Here is a 23,997-nt window from a genome sequence, read left to right as displayed (position 1 = left end):
GGACATAGCTCAGTTACCACCGTGCCAGGCAAATCTTCCTTTTATATAAACATTTGAGGGCAGGGCTCTCAAGCCCCGCTGCCCCCTAGTCCTACCTTTTCTCCATTGTGACCACAGAGGGTTTTGTTGTTGTCGTTGTCATTGCTTTTGGGGGGGGGTTTTTGTTTGTTTTTTGTTGTGTTTTGTTTTGCTTTTGAGGCAAAGGGATAACTCTTTCAGAGGGGCACCTGGAACTGTCTGGTGTGGAAGCTTTTCCTCATTCAGCACAATTTCAAACTTGGGAGCTTTCACAAAGGCGTGGGTGACTGTTTTACTCCTTGATAAAAGTCTGGCATATTCAGAGTTACTGAGACCCAGGAGCGGTGTCTAATACTTTGGAAACTAGCAGGGGTTGCTTTATTTCCCATTCTTGATTCTACATTGAAAGTGGGGGAATCTTGTTACGCAGATCCTAACACTCTGCCTCTCCCCCAATCCAAATGAAAGGCAAGGTCATTTCACTGGAAATGTGGTAAGCAGTTAGGAGACAATGGGATTGTCCCCATTGCGGGGTGAGGGTGGATAAGAAACACACAGGTGGGCCGGTTAATGACGTCAGGAGCTGTGGCTTTATGGAGATTTACGTAAGCATGATGAATTGCACACAGCCATTTGTCTCTATTCCCTCCCAACCCTCCATGAAAGTGACAGGAAAGAGATAAAAAGACATTGGCTCACAAAAGCAAAGAGAACATGAAAGGAGTCACAGCAGAGAGAGGTCAACTGAATGACTGCAAGAGGAAGTCAGATCTAGCAGTGAGCAAGTGAGCAGACCACAGGATGCAGACAGCTAGCACTGCAAGGGCTGGGGCAGGAGCTGCTGGGCAGATACACAACGCAGAACCCAGGGAGTCTCGGGAAGTGGAAGCATAGGGCATTGCTCGTGGGGAATATCCTAGTGAGCTAAAAACGAGAGGATTAATTGAAAATCTATAAAAGAAGAAGTTAGAGATTCCCTTGCTTACCTCACTCAGGAATGGGACTACCCCTCCCTCATCCAGAAGAAGACAAGTGGATGGAGGGAGTCATTGTCACTCTCTAGAGAGGACAAAGGAAAGGGAGTCCAGGCTCAGGACCCAGGTCTAGGTGAAAACAGTGGGGTGTAATTAAAGTCAAGCCCTGTGGCATCCCCTTTCCTCACTTGGCTGTGAACTAGGCCAGGCTCAGGAAATTAGAGAATTCTTCTCTGGGGAAACTCATCAATCCCAGAGATAGGATTTGCAGATAATAATGTTTAAGAGTTCCTCAACAAAATAGCCAGTTTCTTTCTGGGAAGTCCTACCAAAAGAAAAATGCTTGCATGCAGAGTTTCCAATAACCTTATTTATTTGTTTGTTTATTTTTAAATTTTGAGACAGGGTCTTGTGGTGTCACCCAGGCTGGCGTGCAGTGGGGTTATCACGACTCACTGCCACTTTGACTTCCCAGGCTCAAGCCATCCTTCCACTGCAGCCTCCCAAGTAGCTGGGTCTACAGGCATGTGCCATCATGCCCAGCTAATTTTAACATTTTTTTTGTAGAGACAGAGTCTTGCTTTGTTACTCAGGCTTGTCTCGAACTCCTGGGCTCCAGCAATCCTCCCACCTTGGCCTCCCAAAGTGCTGGGATTAGAGGCATGAGCCACCACACCTGGCCTCCAATCATCTTTTTAGTCTAGTCATTTGCCCCTTAAATATGAATGAACTCAGGATTAGCAGATATTTGAGGAAAGTCTTTATGAAAGAAAGAAAGAAACATAATAAAGGAATGAGAGGTAATATAGAGAACAAGATACCTTTCATTTTTTAGTGAAAAAGGGAGATGTTGCATCCATAAAACAAGATCAAGGTGCCATATTAAGAGGAACACATACAAATGATAACATGAAATTTTAAAACTTCCTCATAAAAGTTGGAAGATAAAGAGGATCTCTGATGCTAGAATCATAGAGCTTTTGCTTAAGAATTGCTTACAATGTTTTTCAGATTCTGAATTCTAGCAGAACAGCTGACATCAACCAGTGTGAAAACCCTTATAGAAGAACTACGTCAGCATGAGAATAAGTTTCTTTATCTCCCCTTGCCATGACTTTACCCTGAATTCATCAGTCAATCAATGATCCTCACACCTCAGCCCACTCCAAACCCCTTAATATCCCTAGCCCCAAACTCCGCAGGGAGGTGGATGTGCAGTTTCCTCCCATCTCATTAGGCTGCCCTATAATTATTTAATTTGTTCTCTGCTGCTCCCTGGTGTCTCAGCATATTGACTTGCTGTGCATTGGGCAGATGAATCTATTACAAGAGTCCCACCAACTACTGTAGTATTTATGACAGCAGATCACCTTGGAATTTCAAAATACTGGGAAAAGTGAGAAAACCAGAGCCACATAAAGGAGCAGTGTATTAGTCCATTCTTACACTGTTAATAAAGACATACCCAAGACTGGGTAATTTATTAAAGAAAAGAGGTTTAATGGACTCACAGTTCCACATGGCTGGGAAGGCCTTATAATCATGGTGGAGGGCAAAGGAGGAGCAAAGGCACATCTTACATGGCGGCAGGCAAGAGAGCATGTGCGGGGCAACTTCTCTTTATAAAACCATCAGATCTCATGAGACTTATTCACTATCACAAAAAAGCACAGGAAATCCTGCCATCATGATTCAGTCGCCTCCCACAACATTTGGGGATTATGGGAGCTATAATTCAAGATGACATTTGGGTGGGGACACAGCCAAACCATATCAAGCAGGAATCAGAATGGTACTGGGGTCTTCAAGAGCAAGACTAGAAGCCAGAAGAGTGATGCCTTCCAAATGATTTCTAATCTAGCATTTTTAGCCCCCAACTCACAATGTAAAAGCATTTTACTTTCAATAAAAGTGTGAAAGTAAGATAAACACATTTTCAGACATGCCAGTCTCAAAATATTAATTAAAACACCACTACTTTTTATTGATTTTATTTTCAGGAAGCTGGTGGGGGTTGTGTGTCGTCAAGCAAGAAAACATACCAGGAATGAGGAAGACATAGGACACAGGAACAGGATATCCATCAAAAACGAGAACTCCAGGGGTGATGGAGAAGATCCCTAGGTTGATGACAGCTCTATAGCTGGCCTAAGGAAACACCAGTCCGTACTGGAAGAGAAAAGTTCTGGAAAAGATATGGAAAAGAAATCTATGGTAAGGGGAGAACTGAGTAGAATATCTGATAGATTTAAACAGAAATCTCTAGGAAGATAATCACCAAGAAAAACAGGAGTCACATAGATTATCTGATGTATTAGAATGTTTTGAGAAATGTATACTCAGGCTAAGAATTTGAGGATGAGTAAATGACAGATATATTACACAATAGGAAATGAAAATTAAGGCAACTAGAAACCCTCAGGGAAACAAAACAGTGATCATGAAAGAAAAAAAAAACAAAGTACACTATTGCACTTGGTTGTTTATATAATCGTGATATTGTAAAAACAGAACTTTGATTTAACCAAAAATTAAACTGTAGAGATAACCACATTGGGAGGGTGTGGAGAGGAAGTCTAAATAAAAGGAGTCAAAATTTATATTTAATGGTGAGAAGTTAATTGAGATCTAAAACTGAAAAAATTAGGAAATAGCAACATAAACTTGCTGCTTCACAATATGGACATAAACATCAGAAGAAAGAACTAAAGGAGTTAAAATGTTTGCCAGAGGAGTGGGAATGAGGGTGAGTGGGGCGGGTGACAAGACTACTTCGGTTTTGTGTTGTTGTAAAATCCGTTCACTTTTAAAATTGTATTAAACTATGTTCATATGTTGATAAAAATTAAAATTAAAATGTTTGTTGGAGGTCTCTGACTTTGACATTTAGGAAACAATGCTATCAGCATTTTTTAAAGTACTTGCTAAATACTTGCTCACACATGGCAAGTTTTAGGCACCAGAACAATGATTTATACTGCATCCCTCCTGAGAAAATGTGGTTTGACCACAATGAGATGTCACCTCACATGTGTTAGGAGGGCTTTTATCAAGATGAAAGATAATAAGTGTAGGCCAGGATGTGGAGAAAAGGGAACCCTTGCACACTGTTGGTGGAAATGTAAATTAGTGCAACCATTATGGAAAACAGTCTGGTGGCTCCTCAAAAAATTAAAAATAGAATGACCATGTGATCCAGCAATCTCACTTGTGGATATGGGAAATGATATCAGTATGCCTAAGTATGTCCAAGAGATATCTCTACTCCTGTGTTCACTGAAGCCCTATTCACAATAACCAAGATAAGGAATCAATCTAAGTGTCCATCAATGGATGAATGAATAAAGAAAATGTGGGATTCAGCCTTAAAAAAATAAGGGAACCCTGTCATTTTCCGACTATATGGGTAAACCTGGAGGACATTATGTTAACTGAAATAAACCAGGCACAAAAGACAAATACCTCAAGATCTCACTCATATGTGGAATCAAAAAGTCAAACTCAGAGGAGCACCAGGGACTGGATGGGGGAGGGGTGCTGGGAAGATGTTTGTTAAAGGATACAAAATTTTGGTGAGATAGGTGGAACGAGTTCAAGAGATCTATTGCACAACATAGCGACCCCATTTAATAACAATGTACTGCATTCTTGAAAATTGCTAAGAGAGTATATTTTAATTGTTCTCACTGCAAAAAAAGAGCTAAGTATGTGAGGTAATGCACGTTAATTACTCTGATTTAGTCGTTCCACAATGTATACACACTTTAAAATGTGTTGTACATGATAAATATATACAATTTTTATTTGCAAATTGAGAGTAAATAAATTAGAAAGAAAAATATGTTTTGATATCCAGTATCAGTTTTGTTCAAAAAACAGCTACAGAGCACTTACTGTGTTCCTGTCACTGCAGAGGGGGCTGGGGATAGAAAGGTGAAAAAAGCTCCCTCTTTACCCCTGAAGATCCTAGAATCTGGTGGTATAGGTAAAGCCCTGTGGTGAGCTCAGGCCTGAGGAGGAACCCACAGCATTGTGGGAAAAGCTCAGGGGCTGGGGAGGAGCCCACAGCACTGTGGGGAGGCATCTGGGGAGGAGCTCACTGGCATTGTGGGAGAAGCTCGGGTCTCAGGAGGAGCCCCGGCATTGTGGGAGAAGCTTGGGGTCTGGGGAGGAGCCCTGGCATTGTGGAAGAAGCTCAGGGTCTGGGGAGGAGCCCCAGCATTTTAGGAGGAGCTTGGGGCTGGGAGGATACCACGGCATTGTGGGAGAAGTTCAGTGCTGGGAGGAGCCCATGGCATTGTGGGAGAGGACGCAGGACAGTCTAAGGTGGTCATTTTGATATAAGTATTTCATGTGCTTTCTAAGCAATGCACATTATTAACATTACCCTAGTGGGACACACTTTTGCTGCCTGCGTTATTTCAGATCTGCACATAATTTCAGTCATATGTAATGCTTATATAACAAAAAATACAACAGTTTTTTTAAATGTCTGTTAAAGCTGAAGGTGTTATTTGCCCCTCCAAAATTTCATTTTTAGCAATATAAATTCTATCAAATACAGAGAGAATCATCAGACATGTGATTGCACTCTAGAGTTGAGAATAAAGGGTTACATCATGACCCAAATATTTGTTAGAACCACAGCAGCTAACATGGTATGTAATATGTTCAACAAATCCAGTCAAAATGACAACTCCTCTGGATTCAAAAAGAAACCAAGTGGTTGTGGATCACTTGGAGTATTATCTGCTCAGCACATTCGTCACAGGGCCTTGCCATAGGGCCTAGCCTTGGCAGGAGGGCGCCACACACAAGCCAGGCCCATGGAGTCCTCCCCTGGGATCAGAGGTGGAGGAGTAGCCTTCTCTTTTCCTTTGGAACACAAGTTGTACAGATGTCATGTCAGAGGGTTTTCCTCCATGTCCCCTGCAGCAGCAGGAAGCTTAGATAATAACATTAATGATTTACGACAGGTCAGGCCCTGTACTAAGGATTTCCCCTGTATTAAATTACTTAATCCTTACAGCAACATTTAGAGGCAGGTTCTAATGAGATCCCCATTAAACAGATGCACAAACTGAGGCACAAAGACACAGCTTGTAAGTGGTGGAACCAGATTTCCAAATCCAAGTTCTATATCAATACAGAGAACAGAAGCCAGAAATGAGGACATGCGACTTGAGCCACTTTCAATGGAGAAAATTCTCACTGGTTCACAGCCCTGAGTGATCCATGCATCCTGTCTAAAACATATGCTAAGAACTCTTCTCAACTTCCTTGTTAATTGGAAGAAAATGGGTATTACTGATGTCACTGGTACCAAAAATCAGAGAGGCCGAGGTGCAGTATGTTGAACATCAAGTGTGAAATAGGGAATTGGGCACCCAAGAATACACTTGGGCCACCTCCCTCACTCTGGATGAGGGCGTATCTGTGTGGGACACAGATACTGCCAAGGATGGCAAACAGAAAGAACGAAACTGGGTTCCCAAGGGTGTCATTTGAGATGTGAAATTAACCAGCCTCAGAGCCTTCCAACGTCTGGACTTATGCTTATATTCAATGTTTTCTTGTCACTTGGAGTTGGGGGTTTATATTAGCTGTAGCCAAAAACATCCTGATACTCCTGTGTTAGGAGCTTACACTGTATAAGGAATATATAGTTTACAGAAAACTATATGTGTGTGTACACACACATATAGATTCATTTCAAGCCCTGAAAACTCAGTTTCTTCCTCTGAGAAAAATGGGCCCAAAATACCCATTATTAGATTGGTTATGAAAGAAAGAGGTATGTGTAGTACATGAAACATTTCAGACTCAGTCCATAGCAGGTCATGTTATAGGTAAGAATACACCGTCATCCCTGATCCGTGTAACCCATTTAAGCTAACATAGGCGCACAATGCATTCAACTTGAGGAAAGCAAGTACTAGTGTAATATTTGATTCTGTGACAAGTGCGGGGGGTGGGGGGCATGAGGATTCAGGTCAGAAGGGTCCCCTGCTGGCAGTCAACTCATTGCACCACATAGCATACCTCAACATCAAGCCCTCGCTCGAAATGATGGTTTCTATCAAGCGTGAGAGAATAGTCACAAGATTTATGCCTGGAGAACTAAACAATTATAAACTTGAGGTTTACCACGAATCAAGTGTACACACACCACATTTTCTTCCAGATGGGCTATGCAGCTAGAACCCAAACTGGGAAGGCCCAGAAAGTTGCTAATCCTAGTCCAGACCCCAGCCCAGGTGGGAATGCCTTGCAAGCAAAGTCTCTGGTGTAATTAGCAAATGTCACAAAGGGGCGGGATCTGGTTCCTTTGTATTTATTTCATCAGACAGGCTGAAATGTGAATAGGAAATGAAAAACACACTTTCAATTCAACCTCAGAGGGTCCCCTATTTTCTGACCAAGGCACATTCCTTGGAGGAGGCTGGAGAAGAGGCACCGCTGCTCACAGCAGCCCAGTGTGTTCATCTCTGCTTTGATACTGTTCAAAAAAATAAGCAACTTCAACTGGTGAATGGAATATTTTTTCTCTGATGATTTGGCCTGTGGGACTACAGATTCATACACGTGGCTCTAGAAAAGGCCTAGAGTTTACCCTATGGCTTCTTTGGGGACTTTCCTTCCATACACCAGGTGGCTTGGTGGGGCTGTCAGTCACAGTCCCTCCGCTACCAGGGAGCAGATCCAGGTCCCATATGGGACAGAACACCCGAGGCCCGGGTCTACTTCAGGGGTGGGTGAGCAGCTGAAGCTGAACTCTCCAGGGCTCTTCTGGAGAGCAGGGGTTGATACTGGTGACTCCAAGATGTATTTTGTCAGGACTGCATAACATTTCCCAAAGCAGAAACTTTTGTTTTAAAAAAATCCAGCTTTCTGGCTTTTCTTGAGAATTGGAGATTCTGACAACAGTGGACTACATCTCTGGAATGCTGTGACTAGGCCACAGAATCTCCACTTGTCACAGTGCCCAGACACATTTCTATTTCCTGTGGAGCCCTGTGATCTGCTCTGCAGAGCAAACTGGGGAGACTGCCCTTGGCCTGGAGTCGCTGGGCAAGGAGACTGTCCAGCAGGGCCTTCCAGCCACTGCCTTTCTCCCTGCAGGAAGCAGTAGGAGAAAATGGAATAAGTTCAGAGGGTGCAGATCTCAGAACTGAGCCGGAGCAGGGCTTAGTGACTCAACTGGGCTTTGCCGCTTTCTAGCTGTGACTCTTGCTTCTCAACTTCTCCATCTGCAAAATGGCCTGAGGACAGAACCTATGTCATGAGTTGGTGAGGGTTAGATGCACGGACTTGTGTGATCTGTGCCCCATGCTCAATACATATTAGCTTCCACTGTTACCACCTGAGTCCCTGAGCCATCCCCGAACTGCCCAGCTACAGAAGCCCAGAAAGGTCCATTCCTATTTAAGCTAGTGTAGGGCCTTCTGCCACTCACAAGTTTAATAGCCATCAATACAACCTACAAATCTTTTTCTCCAAAAATTGCTGGCCAGGCACAATGGCTCACAGCTGTAATCCCTGTGCTTTGGGAGGCCAAGGCAGGAGGATCACTTGAGGCCAGGTGTTTGAAACCAGCCTGGGCAGCAGAGCAAGACCCTAACTCTACAAATAATAATAAAATAAAACAAGTAGCCCAGGGTGGTGGCATGTGCCTATAGTTCTAGCTGCTTGGGAGGCTAAGGTGGAAGGATCACTTGGAGGAGTTGGGGGCTACAGTGAGCTATGATTGTGCCACTGTACTCCAGCCTGGGTGACAGTTGAGACTCTGTCTCTTAAAAAAAAAAAAAAAAATGCTGTTATTAAGCTTCCTAGGAAGGGAGACGACTTGTAGCCACTCATTGAAAAGACCCCAGAGGGCTATGGCTTCACATTCGTGGATAGGATTTGAGGTTCCAAACACCTGATAAGTCTCTATGCCTCCTTTTCTCATGAGAGCCTGCTAGATGACCCATGTGATTTCAATTTGTTCTTACACAAGCAAGGAGCAAATACTACATTTTCTTCTCTTAAAAGCAACCTGTAAAACAAAGGTGCTGGGAGGACGCAACTGAAAAGAATGTTTGCACCTGGCCGTCAGGAGGTGCGTTTCTCGGCAGGCAGCCCTGTTTTCTGTTGCAAGCGCTATTGGTTCTATGCATCAGCAGAATTCATTTCAGGGTGCAGACTCCTGGCAAATCCTCATGGCATTTGGGGCTTTCTCCCATTGGGAGTGACCGTGTGTATAGGAGTCCCTCCTCCCCCACGTGTGACTGAGCGCCAAAGCCCGCCATGGGTGCATTTGCAACTTCTCAAAGGAAGTAAAGACAGCCCTTAAAAGGAACCGGTGCTTGTTCTTGGGATGTTTACAGTGAAGTAACCCCTGTGTCATTTTCCCTCGCAGGGAGGTCCTTCCTTGATTGCTAATAGTCTGTGTACTTTAGCCATGTGTGGCGCAGCCCATGGCCACGGCCTGAGCAGCCAGGCCCCCTCCGCCCCGCAGCTTTCTTTCAACTGCACAGAACACAGCGAGGCTGTGCCGGCCTGGCCCACCCAGGGAGCCGCCGCGGAGTTCTCATGCAGGGGACCTCCCGGCAGTCTCCCCTCTCCCTGACCAGCCAAGGCCCGCCTTTCCCCTCGGAAATGGCTCAGCGGCCCTCCTGACCTCCTGCTCAGGACGCCTTCTTGCACCTTCCACCGCAGGTCTGCGGCATGGCCACCGTGCACATCCTTCCCAAGCCTCTTCTAAGCAAGTGGTTCTCTCTTGAGGAGCTCAGGGGAGGCCCAGGAAAGATAGTGGGCAAAGGGGTGGTCACCAGAGAGAGTGGTCTTTAACCTCGCCGCCCCACCAAACGGCACTGGCCCCTCCAAGAAAGGTGCCCTGGGGAGCTGAAGATCTCTTGGAGGGACTGGAAGACACCCTGGAGGCCTGTGTGGCAGCCTGGAGCTGAGGGACAAAGTCGGGAAGCAGGGGCGGGCAGGCATGGGCCAAGCCAGCTGGTCTAGCTCTAAGGACTATGGGGGATAAGATTTACATTTCACGCAGGAAATAGAAAGTGGGTGAAGGAGGAGCAAGAATGGGAGCAGGAAGTCTCCGGAGGACCTCCAGGAAGAGAATAGACACACGGATGAGGGTGTTGGTACTGCCATGTTCCAGGAGCTGGTCTGATCGCAGCCCTCTTGGTGCTTACATTCTAGAGGGGCTGAAAAACCATAAATCAATAAAGAATACAGAAAAATTTCAAGTTGCCATAAGTTCTGTGTATAAAAACTAGTCAGAGTGAGGGGTAAGATGAAGGCAAATGCCCCTTCTGTGGCCAAGTCCCGGCAGCGTAAGTCGGTGCTTCCCAAAGTGGCTTCGTGATAAGGTCTATGGAAACACAGATTCTGGGGCTCTGACTCACCAAATCAGCAGGTGCCTGAGGGGACCGGGCAGTGTGGACACTTACCAAGTGTCCCAGGTGAGTCTCGTCATCAGATAAGTTTGGGAAACAGAGACGTGAGGACCATGCTCAGATAGACCTGAGCTTTAACGTAGCTCCTCCTCACTCTCCTAAGCCTCGCCTTCCTCACCTGTGAAATGGGAATCCTAACAGCACTAGCCTCAAAGGGTTGTCAATGAAGATTAAGGACAAGAGGTAGATAAGCCATTTTGCAGACTGCCTAGCCCACAATAGGGGTGGTAAAATTTGGAGAAAGGGTTCTCTACAGCATAACTGGTAATACTTGATTACATTTCATTAAGTTGATGAGTCTACACTAAAGACCACTACATATGTTTCACACCTTGGAGTCAAAGTCTTTCTTTCCCTTACTCCCCAAGCTAAATCAAGTGACACTGATCCCACATCTAAATAGTTCTTCATCACATGGCTCATACTCCAGCCTAAGCCATCATCATCCCACCCTACCCTCCCTGGCCACCTCTCAGCCATCCATTCTCTAAACCACAGCCCTGCTGTTGTTCCTCGTTGGATTGGATTACTCTCTCCCTTAGTTTAACAGCTTTCCATTGCCAACGTCATCCTCATGGCTCACCAAAGCTCACCTTGATCTGGCTCCAGCTTCACCACGAAAACCCTGTCCCGGGAGTTCTCAGTTGCAACTTTAAACATGACTTATTTGGGAAGCCTTTGATCCCCCCTCGGATATGTTCCCATTGCAACCTTCTGTAAAACCCATCAGACTTGCAATGAATTTTCTGTTGTCTGTCTTCTCCATAAAATGGGAAGCCCCATGAAAGCTAGGGTAGGTCCTGTCCTCTTAGAGACATGGTGGTATATTGGGATTAAATTAGATAATAAGGGAGGCCTAGCATGGTAGGTAAATCATTAAGGTTGTGGTAATGCTGAGATGCAGACCCAAGTCAAGCTGTTAATTACCAGACTTCCATATGCATGGTCAGTGCTAAGAGATATCTATTTTTTTTAATTTGTTTAGGGAGGAGTGATGGTAATTGATGCATGGTGATTGATCTATAATGTCAGGCTACGTCTACAGACACATCTACAGAGACAGCGATAAAGCCAACCTGTACCCTTCACGCTTGGGTGTCAGGTGTCCTGGGTGGAGCAGTGAGGGAGAGGAGGGTGTGCTCAAATTCCCACAAACAACCAACAGAAGTTTCACCATTAAGAAAAGTGGGCTATGATTATCTGCAAATCACTCTTCTAAAAGATCAAAATGGAGCAGGCTGTCACCCTAGTACTTCCATTTTGCCCTCATACTACTGCCTTGTCAATGTACTTGCTCAAAATGGGCCACTGGTATCGGGAACAAACCCCATCACAAAGTAGTTTATGTGAATAAGCATAGGAATCCCTGGGGATTGTGTTAAAATGCAGATTATGATGTAGAAGCTCTGCAGTGGGCCTTAGGCTCTGCACACACAGTTTGGGGTTGAGTGTGGGGTTTCCAGGGTTAGCCAGCTTGTGATGCAGTGGGAGGGACTGAGACCCCAGAAGGCAACGAAATCCCGGAAATAGGGCTTATTTCATCTATAAAACATTTCTCCACTTCCTATCTCCAAGTCTTCACAACTGTGGGGTCAGCCACTCTCACCTCAGCCAGGGCTGGTAAAAATAGGCTCACATCCTGCTCAGCTTTGATCCAGTCTCCACGCCTCCTGAGATCAAAATGATGTTTCCAAACTTTATTAGCTTTCCATAGCCTTCCAGACTCTCTTGTTGTTGATTTTTACAAAGAAAATAAGCAAACAACTGGAAGAAAGGGAGCTGGTTTACATGGATAATTCTCTTCTGTTAGCTTTAAAATTGTGGTGGAATTTCTGCTTTAGCTCAAAATACCTGCTGATCTTATTCTCCAATTTCAGTGCTGGAAGCAGACCCTCTGCCATGCAATCCCCATGCATTTGGTGAACATGTAGAATTGTAGGCCAAGATGTTTGTGTTTATGTCCCAAACCCAGAATAAATAAATAGCTACATGGTATTGAAATCACCTGTCAAAATACCCATTGCAGCTCTGGGCACAAAGAGAAGTCTCTTGGTGTGATTGGCTTACTTGCTTGAAGAATTCAAAGGCTGTTTATCTCATTTAGTTTTTTTTTTTTTAAGACCTATAATTACTGCATTTTGACCCCAAGGCAGCCAATTACTTCACAAAAGCCCGCTCCAGGAAACCAGACATTAGCCTGCCTAATTAGGCTGACATCACTCACAAACTGCTCTCATCACAATGCAGATGGACCCAGCCCCAGAAGGTCCTGCCCGTCAGAGGTGACTGCGGGTGGCATTGCGTTGTGTGTTGTGTTTTGTTTTTTACTACTTACTTTTATGTGTTCCTTGAAGCCCAATCCCTCTCCCAGAGTCGGACTCTCATCAAAAAGAAGGGGCTCTGGGACAAACGGGTCTCCTTTATTGCGGGAGAAGGAGGAAGCTGGAAAAAAGAAATAAGAAAGGAAAGCAGCCAAGGTTGTAAATTCTTTCTAACATAGGAAATCATTCTTTGCCCTTTAGGAAAAGGGTTTGTTGTTTCAGCCGCTCAGGCCCATTTCCTCACCCCTTTTGTCGTTGCACATCTTGGGGGTTAACTTCTGTTTGGATTCTGTGAGGCTGAGCAAATTAAGGGCGGTGGGGGGGAATGTCCCAAGCATGTAGAATTCCTTCCCTCTAAAGAATCAGATGCCTCCCGAAGGCGTCCTGTCAGGTGGGTTACAAAGTCATCAGACCCCTTCTACCCACAGAGAAGTGGATAGAAAGATGGCACGTGGGGTCTGAATAGGAAGATGGCGTGTGGGGTCTGAATAGGAAGATGGCGTGTGGGGTCTGAATAGGAAGATGGCGCGTGGGGTCTGGGTAGGAAGACGGCACATGGGTCTGGGTTAGAAGATGGCATGTGGAGTCTGGGCTGGAAGATGGTGCATGAGGTCTGGCTGCTTAGCATTCAGCCAAGCCCGAGATCACCAGCCTGGAGGTCAAAATCTCCCTTGATCTTTAAGTCCAGGATGTTCCAGCAATTGAAACAACAGTCTACACATAGAGAGGTTTTCCAGGCAGAAGGGGAATGGGTGATTCTCTTCCAGGAGGGCAGACTAGAAGGATTCCCTTAACAACACACCACAGGATGCCTTGAAAGACCAAATGATGGTGATTTGGTCTGGGTGGGTCTCAGAAAGCAGGATGTGGCCCCAGTCAGCTCAAGTCGGCTTTCCATAGGGGTCCAAATGGCCTAGGCAGTCAACTCTTTGAACTCAGACCCTACTGGTGTTAAAAAATTATTCTCACACTTGGTAAAATATAAGGAAGATTTGATTCAGGATGATTTCCACAGATGTCAAGACTATCAAATGGGGGAAAGAGATGGGGCTCAACTCCAAAGGCAAGGAAGAGAGCTGGGGATTTACAGCTGATGAGCAGAGTGAGAGGTCAGTGGGTGGAAAAGTACTAAGAGAATTGTTGCTCTGCTGACTTAACAGGATTCTTGCTGAAGGCAGGCAAGGGCGATCAGATTCCAAAGGTAGGGGATGAGGAATTTGAGCAGTTATCAAATTCCTTAAGAATGATCAGGCATCGAGGGTGGTAGAATTCTCACCAAACTGACTTAGCAGGATCATTGCAACAACTGGGCAAGGCAGGTTGAAGGCAGGACTCAAGGATGAGGCCTCACTGAGAAGAGGGATCAGGGAGCCCAACTAAAGTATGGTCAAGGAGAGAGCCTATGTCAGTGGAAATTTGCAAAGCAAAAGGCACAGGAAGCACCTGGACCCTTTGCTTCATGGTTTTAAAACAAGGACCAGAAACAGAATGAAGCAGCCCTGACCCGGGAGGGGTGGGTGTCTTTGGTGTGCATGTGGCTGGGCAGGGGTGCTGCTGGCCTCAGGATGGCTCAGTGGCTCTGGCACCCTGGCCCACTAGAACACAGTGGAAGGCATAACACAGCAGGGGAGGCACAGGCCTGTGGGCTCCCGAGGCCAACTCTCTCTCTCTCTCTCTCTCTCTCTGGCCCCCTACAGATGAAAAAGTCAAGACAGACCAGGCACAGTGGCTCCTGTGTGTAATTCCAGAGCTTTGGGAGGCCAAGGCAGGCAGAGATCACTTGAGCCCAGGAGTTCGAGACCAGCCTGGGCAACATGGCGAAATCCCATCTCTACAAAAAATACAAAAATTAGCTACTCGGGAGGCTAAGGTGAGAGGATCACTTGAACCTGGGAGGCAGAGGTTGCAATGAGCCATGATTGTGCCACTACACTCCAGCCTGGGCGATACAGTGAGACTTTGTCTGAAAAAAAAAAGAGAGAGTCAAGACATTCTGTGAGGAACCTCAAAGCACTCAAAGCAGCCAACAGCATTTGTTGCTGAACCAGCCCTGAAAAGACGGAAAAGCTTACTCAGCTCTACCTTGTATGGCAGTTTGAGAATCCCAGAGGCAGGTTCCCAGAGATGTACAGAAAAAGCCAACAGCAATGCTGCCTATGCATTCTTGCTCAATGGTGTCTTAGAGGGATGAATAACTATAAAATGGTGATTCCAATACTTTGAAAGACCATCTTAAAGGCAAACTACCTAATAAAATTCATGTTGCATGGTTTGGCCTTTCAGCAGATCGCAGTCTTTCTCACCGAGCTAACCTTTTTCTCAGGGTGAGTTGGCTGAGCCCGGCAGGGCTTACAAACGTGCATGTGTATGGTGTCTGTGTGCGTGTGTGCGTGTGTATGGTGTCTGTGTGCGTGTGTGCGTGTGTATGGTGTCTGTGTCCGTGTGTGCATGTGTATGGTGTCTGTGTGCGTGTGGGCATGTGTATGGTGTCTGTGTGCGTGTGTGCGTGTGTATGGTGTCTGTGTCCGTGTGTGCGTGTGTATGGTGTCTGTGTGCGTGTGGGCGTGTGTATGGTGTCTGTGTGCGTGTGTGCGTGTGTATGGTGTCTGTGTGCGTGTGTGCGTGTGTATGGTGTCTGTGTGCGTGTGTGCGTGTGTATGGTGTCTGTGTGCGTGTGGGCGTGTGTATGGTGTCTGTGTGCGTGTGGGCGTGTGTATGGTGTCTGTGTGCGTGTGGGCGTGTGTATGGTGTCTGTGTGCGTGTGGGCATGTGTGTGTGTGTGTGTAACAGACAGAATTTTTTAAAAGAGGTAACTGTGACTCTAGAAGTAGAAAATGGACTTGTGCCAAATATTTTTATTTAATTAATTTGAGAACAAGGAATATGTTAGAACTGGTTCAAAGGAGAAACCAAAGAACAGAGATGTACATAAATCACAGATGCAAGTAGCTCCTTCCACAGCACAGGAGGGAAATCCAGTTATCATTTTGGTCCGTTCACAGTCTTTCACAATTTTCCCTCCTTTGCAGCAAACACACGCACACACACACACGGGCACACTCTCCCACCTCCATGCCTTTGTTCATGTTGGTTACTTTTGAACAAAATCACTCTCACCTCTCTCCTCTGCAAGTCCAAATATGACTTGCCCGACCTACTCCTAACAAGCCAGCATCTCTAAGAGTGGGATCCAGTACTCTGCATTTCCAACATGCTTCCCCAGCTGCATCTCCGATGCAAAGCCTTTGGAAACCCCAAGTGAGGAATGCAAGTTCAGCCCCTCGGGGTTCAGGAAAGGGAGACTTTCACATGCACTGGAGTTATGAGGAAATGCTTCCTACAGGAGGCGGGTTCCAGACTGGAGCTTGAATGACGGGCAGGATTTGGAGAAGAGAGGCGAAGGCATTTTAGGAAGTGGGAAGCCATGGAGGGAAGGGCAGAGGAGTCAGGATCTGCCTGGGGAAGCCAAGTTTCCACCCCAAGCATGAAGGAGGAAGGGAACATTGGGTAAGTGCGGCAGACACAGGCCACAGAGGACCAAAGGGTGGACAGGAGGGTTGGACCCAGGCCAGAGGTAGTGCACATTTTTTTAGCAGGGGATTAAAATGAGAACAGCAATGATTTTTAAAAGGCTTGTGGGGAAATCGTATTCAGCAGAGGATCTGCTCCCTGAGGACAAGCAGGCAGGAAAGCATACTTGACTCCTGAACGTGCCCCTTCAATTCAGTCTGGGCCTCGTGACTTACAAAAGGCAGGTTAAGGAGAGTGACGCTCATTCACAGAACAAGAAGCAGCCAATTTCCTTAAGCGGAACTGCAGAGAGACTGAATATACAAACAGGCAATGCTCAGACCGAATGAAAACTCTGACCCACCATCTGCAGCAAACAGACCAGGAAACCAACCCATGACCTATAGGAACCAGCCCAGAAAGCCAGCGACAATCTACACATCAGACCACTATCTCTGGCAACTGGTCCAAGAGGCCAAACAATAACCTCTGTAACTACTAGGCCAAAAAGCCCAGGACTTCACTAATAACTGACAACTTCCCTAATTTTTATCCCCACTCCCAACTTAGGAGCAGACTGAGAAAGCCAAATATCCTCCTGAGCCAATCTCATAGGATGCCCCACTTCTGGTTAGCCCACCTCCAGCTTCCCAGGCCAACAGCCTCCTACCAGGACACACCTGAAGCTCTCGCTTGTTTCCACTATAAAGCTTTCCCACTCCTCTGCCTGCCTTTGAGTCTCTGCCAAATACAAGCTCTGAATAAATAGCCTTTGCTTGTTCTCTTTGGGTGGTCTTCATTTCCACACCACAAATGGTCATCTGCATCTCAACTCAGCCAGCACAACATGTTTACATCCACAGACCTACTAATTTCAACATTCAAGGTTATTTTTACCATTAACTTAATGTGCTTCATCATAGGTAGAAAATTATAATGGATATTTCTCATTTCTACGTACAATATATCCCATACATAAACAAAATAATTCCATCAGGCAGCAGTGGTTAGTGAAAAAGAAAGTGGGAACGTAGAAGAAGACATGGGTTCTAGACCCAATTCTGCACCATCTGTGTGTTTCTTGGTCAATGTCTGACTTTCTGGGCATTTGTTTCCTGTTCTGTGAGATATAGACATTGCAATTGATAATGACTAAGGTTCCCTGCAGTTTTAGCCATCTGTGATTTTATAAAGCATAAATCTCTTATCCCAGCACTTCCTCACTACTCTCAGAAATCAGAAAGTTCCTATAAACATGAATTTTTTTTTTTTTTTCCAAGACAGTCTCGCAGAGTGCAGTGGCGCAATCTCGGCTCACTGGAAACTCTGCCTCCCAGGTTCACGCCATTCTCCTGCCTCGGCCTCCTGAGTAGCTGGGACTACAGGTGCCTACCACCACGCCTGGCTAATCTTTTTGTATTTTTAGTAGAGACAGGGTTTCACCGTGTTAACCAGAATGGTCTCGATCTCCTGACCTCGTGATCTGCCCGCCTCGGCCTCCCAAAGTGCTGGGATTACAGGCCTGAGCCACTGCGTCCGGCCTATAAACATGAATTTTTAAGGTATCTCCATCCTTCATAGACCAGGTCTTCACTAAGTTCTCTCATTTATATTTTTTTTCCCAAATGTTTCAGAATTGAATAGGGAAATGGATGAAAACTTCTGTTTAATCGGCTCTAGAAGTTTACCAGGTACCCACTCTGAAATTCACAGCACTGACTTATTTGGTGGCTACAAAGAGATTGACAACTTGTTTTGTGCCTTGAGGATATTACACACTAATTGGAGGAATATGAAAGCTGCAGTTGTAAATCTAACCAAAAAAAAATGCGTATTCTGAAACACGGATCTGGACAAGAAGTAAAACCGGTGAGTAAAGGAGGGAGAGAAATCACCGAATTACTGTCTTGGGGAAGGTGGAATTTGAGCTGAAATCTGGAGGATGATACTATTTGGACAGGTGGAGAAGAAAAAGAGAACAGAGGTCATTCGAGGGAGGACAAATGGTGTGAGTCGGGAAAGAATAAGGTGCATTCAAAACACCACAGTAGCCTCATCAGATTGAGGTCCATGAAGCCAGAGAAGTAAATACAACAGGAATTGTGACTTTAGGTTGAAATGCACAGAGCTGCAAATACCAAGCTGAAAGTTTAACTTTTCTAATCATTGCTTGGCACTATTTCAGTTTTCCATTCATCCTTCTGTTATTATTTTACTTAAATGTGTGGTAAAACTGACTCATCTTTGGAGCCGAAAGAAAAAATACGGTGAGAGGAAGTATTTGACAACGTTTGCCTTTTTTGTGTGTGTGACCCTATTTACCTCTAGTAAGGCTTTGTTTTTAATTGTGGTAAAATATCCATAATATAAATTTACCATTTTAACAATTTTTAAGTGCACAGTTTAGTGATATTAACCTCATTCACATCTTTGTGCAACCATGACCACCAGTCATCTCTAGGATTTTTTATCACCCCAAACTGAAACTCTGCCCCCATTTGACACAAGCTCCCGGTTACCCCGTCCCCAGGCCCTACTCATCACTGCTCGGCTTTCGGCTGCTGCGAATTTGACTATTCTAGGGACCTCAGGTAGCAGAATCATGGAATATTGAAGCTTTCATGTCTAGCCTGTCTCCTTAGCATGTCTTCCAGGGTCATCTATGCTGCAGCGTGTGTCAGAATTTCATTCTGTTTTAAGGTTGAATGATGTTTCATTGTGTGCACATGCTACGTTTTGCTCATCTAGTCATCCACTGATGGACATTTAGGTCGTTTCCCTTTTTGGTTATTGTGAATAATGCTGCTATGGGTGTACAAATATCCATTGGAGTTCCTGCTTTCGATTTTCTGGAGTATATACCCAGACCCAAAATTGCAGGATCACCATCACAAAGATCCTTATGCTGCCTCTTTATAGCCACACTTGTCTCTCCCCATTTTCCTACCACCACCACCTTAACCCTTGGAAACCACAACTTGTTCTTCATCTCTATGGTTTTGTCATTGTAAAATTATTGCCAGGTGCAGTGGCTTGCACCTGTAATCTCAGCTACTTGGAAGGCTGAAGTGGAAGGATCACTTGAGCTCAGGAGTTTGAGACCAGACTGGGCAACACAGACAGACCCTACCTCTATAAAAATATTTTTTTATTTAGTATAAAATAAAAATAGAGTCTCAGCTATTCAGGAAGCTGAGGCAAGAGGATCCCTTGAGCCCAGTGGTTTGAAGCTGCAGTGAGGCACGATTGAGCCACCGCACTCCAGCCTGGGCAACAGACAAGACCCTGTCTCTATATAAAATCAAATCCTGCAGGCCAGGCATGGTGGCTCATGCCTGTATTCCCAGCACTTTAGGAGGCCAAGACAGGCAGATCATTTGAGGTCAGGAGTTTGAGACCAGCCTGGCCAACATGGCGAAACCCCATTTCTACTAAAAATACAAAAATCAGCTGGGTGTGGTGGCTCATGCCTTTAATCCCAGCTACTCAGGAGGGTGAGGAACAAGAATTGCTTGAACCCAGGGGGCCAATGTTGCAGTGATCCGAGATTGCACCACTGCACTCCAGCCTGGGCGACAGAGTGAAACTGTCTGAAAAAAATTAATAAATAAAATCATGCAGTATGAAACTTTTTGAAGTTGTCTTTTTGCACTCAGTGCGATTCCTGAGAGATCCATCCCAGTTGCTGTGTGCATTGATGGTGCTTTTATCTTGCTGAGAAGTATTCCATGGTGAGGATATTCCACAGTTTGTTTAACCATTCATTCACTAAACAACATTTGGGTTGCTTACCATTTGTGGTTGTTACAAATAAAGCTAATTTAAACATTCCTCTACATGAGTTTCTGTGGACATAAATTTTAATTTCTCTGGGATAAATGCCCAGGAGTGCGGTCATTGGGCCATATGGCATGTTTAGTTTTACAAGAAACTGCAAAACAATTTTCCAGAATGCTTATCCTATTTTACACTCCCACCAGCAACATGAGAGAGATCCACTTTCTCTGCATCATCACCAGTAGCTGATACTGTCACCTTTTTTAAATGCTAGCTTCCCTAATAGGTGAGTAGTGACATCAGATTCTGATTTTTTCAGAAGGGTTTATATTTGCTGTACATCAGTTCACCTGCTTTGCATTTCTTCCTCTTAGCCCTGCTTTTAATAAAGAAAATTTTTTCCACATTGTCTTCTCTTTCCTCACTTGATTATTCTTCGTGGGAATTAGAGAATTAAAGGAATGTGGAAACGTGTTTCTCTTGCATTATATTGTCCTAAGAAGCCTCAGTTATCACTTGCCCTTACCAGTGCCTTGCAGTCAGCAGGAATGGTAGAAAGCGGCAGCTGGCCAGAGGGCTGGCAGAGGCGGGGCTGTTCTTTGTGCTTGTTTATATTCGTTTTCTAGTCACAGCTCAAGTTGTTTCACTTTCTGCTGCTCAGGGAGACGAGGGCAATGTAAATGTGCTTGCTGTTGTTTAAGCCTCCCGGACAGTAAAAACAAAAGCAGCTGCACTGCCTTTCCCTAAATAACATCAGAAACCCCTTTGAGAGCTCGTTGAACAAGATTTACACATTTTAAAGAGTTTTGAAGTTAGAAGGGGGTCCCAGGCGAGGCCCTCGGTACACATCAATGATGTGCCTACTGTGTGCCTTGCTCCAGCACAGTCACCCAGTGCTGGGTTACAGATCTGCAGAGGGATAAGTTGCAGTCCCTCCTTCCCACGCTCTGCTTAGTGTTACAGAGAGGTGGAGTCTAAGTGCTCATGCAGAGATGTGACAAGCCACTGTTGGGGGTCTGGAGGATCCCACAGCTTACTCACTGCCCAGGAACTGAGGAACTCAGACATCAACTCACCCAGAGCCTCTCCGGCCTGCCTGAGGCTGAGAATCACGTGGGGCACCAGAGGAAAATAGAAATTCCCAGATCCCACCCAAAGGACCTGGATCAGAATCTCTAGAGCAAGGACACAGGAAGCTGTGCTTTAGAACAAGCTGTTCATAGGTGTTATGAACTGAATTGTGTGCCTGTCTCCCCCATTCATATGTTCAAACCTTCCCCTAGTGTGATGGTATTGGGAGGTGAGGCCTTTGGGTGGTAATTAGGTTTAGAAGGGGGCATGAGGGTGGGGCTCTCATGATGGGATTTGCACCCTTATAAGTAAAAACACCAGACACAGGCAACACAGAGATGACCACGTGAGCACAGAGCCAGAAGGCGGCTGTCTGCAAGCCAAGGAGATGGGCCTCGGGAGAATTCAAACCTGCTGACACCTTGATCTCAGACTTCCAGCCTCCAGAACCCACACAGGCAGAAGACAGTCATGTGCAAGCCAGGGGGCAGGCCCTCACCAGGTACCAAATCAGCCAGCACTTTGATCTTGGACTTCCAGCCCCCAGAACTGTGGGAAGTAAATTCCTGTTGTTTAAGCCACCCTGTTATGGCAGCCTGAGCTAACATATTGACTAATACAATATGACTCTCAGGATTATCCCAGTTGAGAACTGTGCGTGCAATCCAGCCCTCTCATTACAGGTGAGGGAACAAATACAGCAAGGTTAAAAACCTCATCCTATGTCCCCACACTATTTAATGGCCTAGATTCTCTAACTACTAGACCAGTTCCCATTACACCAACTCAAAGTAGACAAGTAGTCTTCATCTGAATGCCAGCTCTGGCTGATGGTGGCTGCCAAGAGGACTGTGTCAGGAACGATGCTGAGGACAAGTCCAGGCTCAGCTGACTTTAGCACCATGGCTAGCCATCAGAAAACGAGGAGTGAGAAGCATTATGGTATTGGCGGGAAAGCTGGCACAGAGGATCCAGCTACCCAGGTTGAGTAACGTGACAGGTGTCATGAGTGTCACTCATTGAGGACAGTACGATTTGAAACGTAGTTCATGGGCCAGGAGCACCAGCATTGCCTAGGAGCTTATAAAAACTTAAATTTTCAGGTCCCACCCAGACTACTGAATCAGAATCTCTGGGATTCAGATTCACAAACCTGTCCTCATATACCCATGCACACTACAGTTTAAGAAATCCTTGGGCATGGCGGCTCACGCCTGTAATCCCAGCACTTTGGGAGGCCCAGGCAGGCAGATTGCTTGAGCCCAGGAGCTGAAGATCAGCCTGGGCAAGATGAGGAAACCTGTGTATACAAAAAGTGCAAAAAATTAGCCCTGCATGGCGGCCCCTTCCTGTAGTCCCAGCTACTGGGGAGGCTGAGGTGGGAGGATCACTTGAGCCCAGGTGGTCGAGGCCACAGTGAACCATTGTCACCCCACTGCACTGCAGCCTGGTTGACAGAGCAAGACCCTACCTCAGAAAAAAAAAAAAAAAAAAGCAGCCCTGCCCTAGAAAATAAGGACAATAATATCAGTGTCTCCCCATGGTGACAAGTGTGTCCTCTGCCTGGCACCTCTGGAATTTTGCTTCTCCTCTGGCTGCATGTGGAACAAATGGGACCCTTCAGAGACGTCCTGAGAATACCAGGATGTTTCTTCCAGCCCTCATCTCTCATAACCATTTTTAAAATGCCAGGGCTGTGTATTTTTAGTTCAGGACATCTGTATTTGCCAGCTCCAAGCCCGCCCCTAACCACGTGGCCAGCATAGTGCGACTACTACACATCTTTATGACAAACCCTTCCATTTTCTGTTAAGTAATGTGTTTGGAAGGCTGAGTGAATCAGAGACAGTAAGCATTTGATTGCTTACATTATTCTGGTTCAAACATGGCTCGCGGCCCGGGACTAATTTATTTATGTTGGTATGGTACATTTCTGTTTCCCTTGGGAATTTGCCAGCACCCCCCATCCCCTCTTCCAGCTGCTCTCCCTTGGCCCACCCACCCCTCTTGCCACCCTTGTTCCTGGTCTGCCTCTCCTGTGGGTGGAAAGTTTGTGAAGGATGCCCCATCAGCTGACTCCAAGCCAGAGACTCTCCTCTCCTGCGTGGTTGGCTATTTCCCTGCCCACCTACAGCCTCAGGCCCAACAAGGCGGATGGGACATCTACCTCCTGGCAAGGTCTGCGTTTCCCACCAGGGGCTCACTTAACCCGGTGGATGTCGGTCTGGGGTCCTGCCAACGGGGCACCTGAGGAAAAGACAGACAGGGATCAAGACCACCTACCCTTTCTCCGGAGTCACCAGACCTACACACTAAATCTGCAGCGGGTTTTGCTCGTCATCACCCTGGGAGGTGGGAAGAGCAGCCCCCGACGTGAAAGAATCAGTATCCTATTACAGGTCCCCAAGCCAGGCCCCCATTTGCAAAGGCAGCCTGTTGTGCATATGGGATGGAAACTGCATCCTGGCAAAACACAAAAAGTAAATATTTAAAGGGAAAAAGAGCTCACACAAGAAAACAAAATGCCTTGCGTTTCTGCTTCCACGGTCCGCCGCCAAGTCACCCCCGGCCTCGCCGGCTGGTGTGGAGTGTGCCATATGGTTTGGGACAGGGGATTAAACCCCTCCGTGGTTGTGAAAAACATCAGTCCATTTGGTCTGGCTTTTCTCTCCCTGCATTTGTTGTTCATTTGCGAGTTTCTCACACCCCTGGGCGGACTGCCGTCAGTGTTTACAGGTTTTAGATTACTGGTGGGATGGAAATCACCAGCCACCCAGCGCCTGCAGCGGATGTCTCCAGGAGGAGGCTCACGGGCACCTGAGGGGCACTGCAGAACAGAGCTCGTGACATGCATGACACAGAGGAGCCCACTTT

General features: G+C 45.9%; 1 long non-coding RNA gene across 1 annotated transcript; it reads left to right on the top strand.

The window, feature by feature from the left end:
* Window positions 1–12,765: 12,765 nt before the first annotated feature.
* On the top strand, window positions 12,766–15,037 carry LOC129478316 (uncharacterized). The gene is made up of 2 exons (XR_008656394.1): window positions 12,766–12,921; window positions 14,463–15,037. It is a non-coding gene; the product is annotated as an uncharacterized lncRNA (long non-coding RNA).
* The last annotated feature ends 8,960 nt before the right edge of the window (window positions 15,038–23,997 follow it).

This window comes from Symphalangus syndactylus, chromosome 3 (assembly GCF_028878055.3).
Source record: "Symphalangus syndactylus isolate Jambi chromosome 3, NHGRI_mSymSyn1-v2.1_pri, whole genome shotgun sequence".
In the NCBI taxonomy this organism is placed as follows: Eukaryota; Metazoa; Chordata; class Mammalia; order Primates; family Hylobatidae; genus Symphalangus; species Symphalangus syndactylus.
The sequence above is the reverse complement of the archived record's forward strand: the minus strand, read 5'-3'. Positions and strand labels throughout refer to the sequence as shown.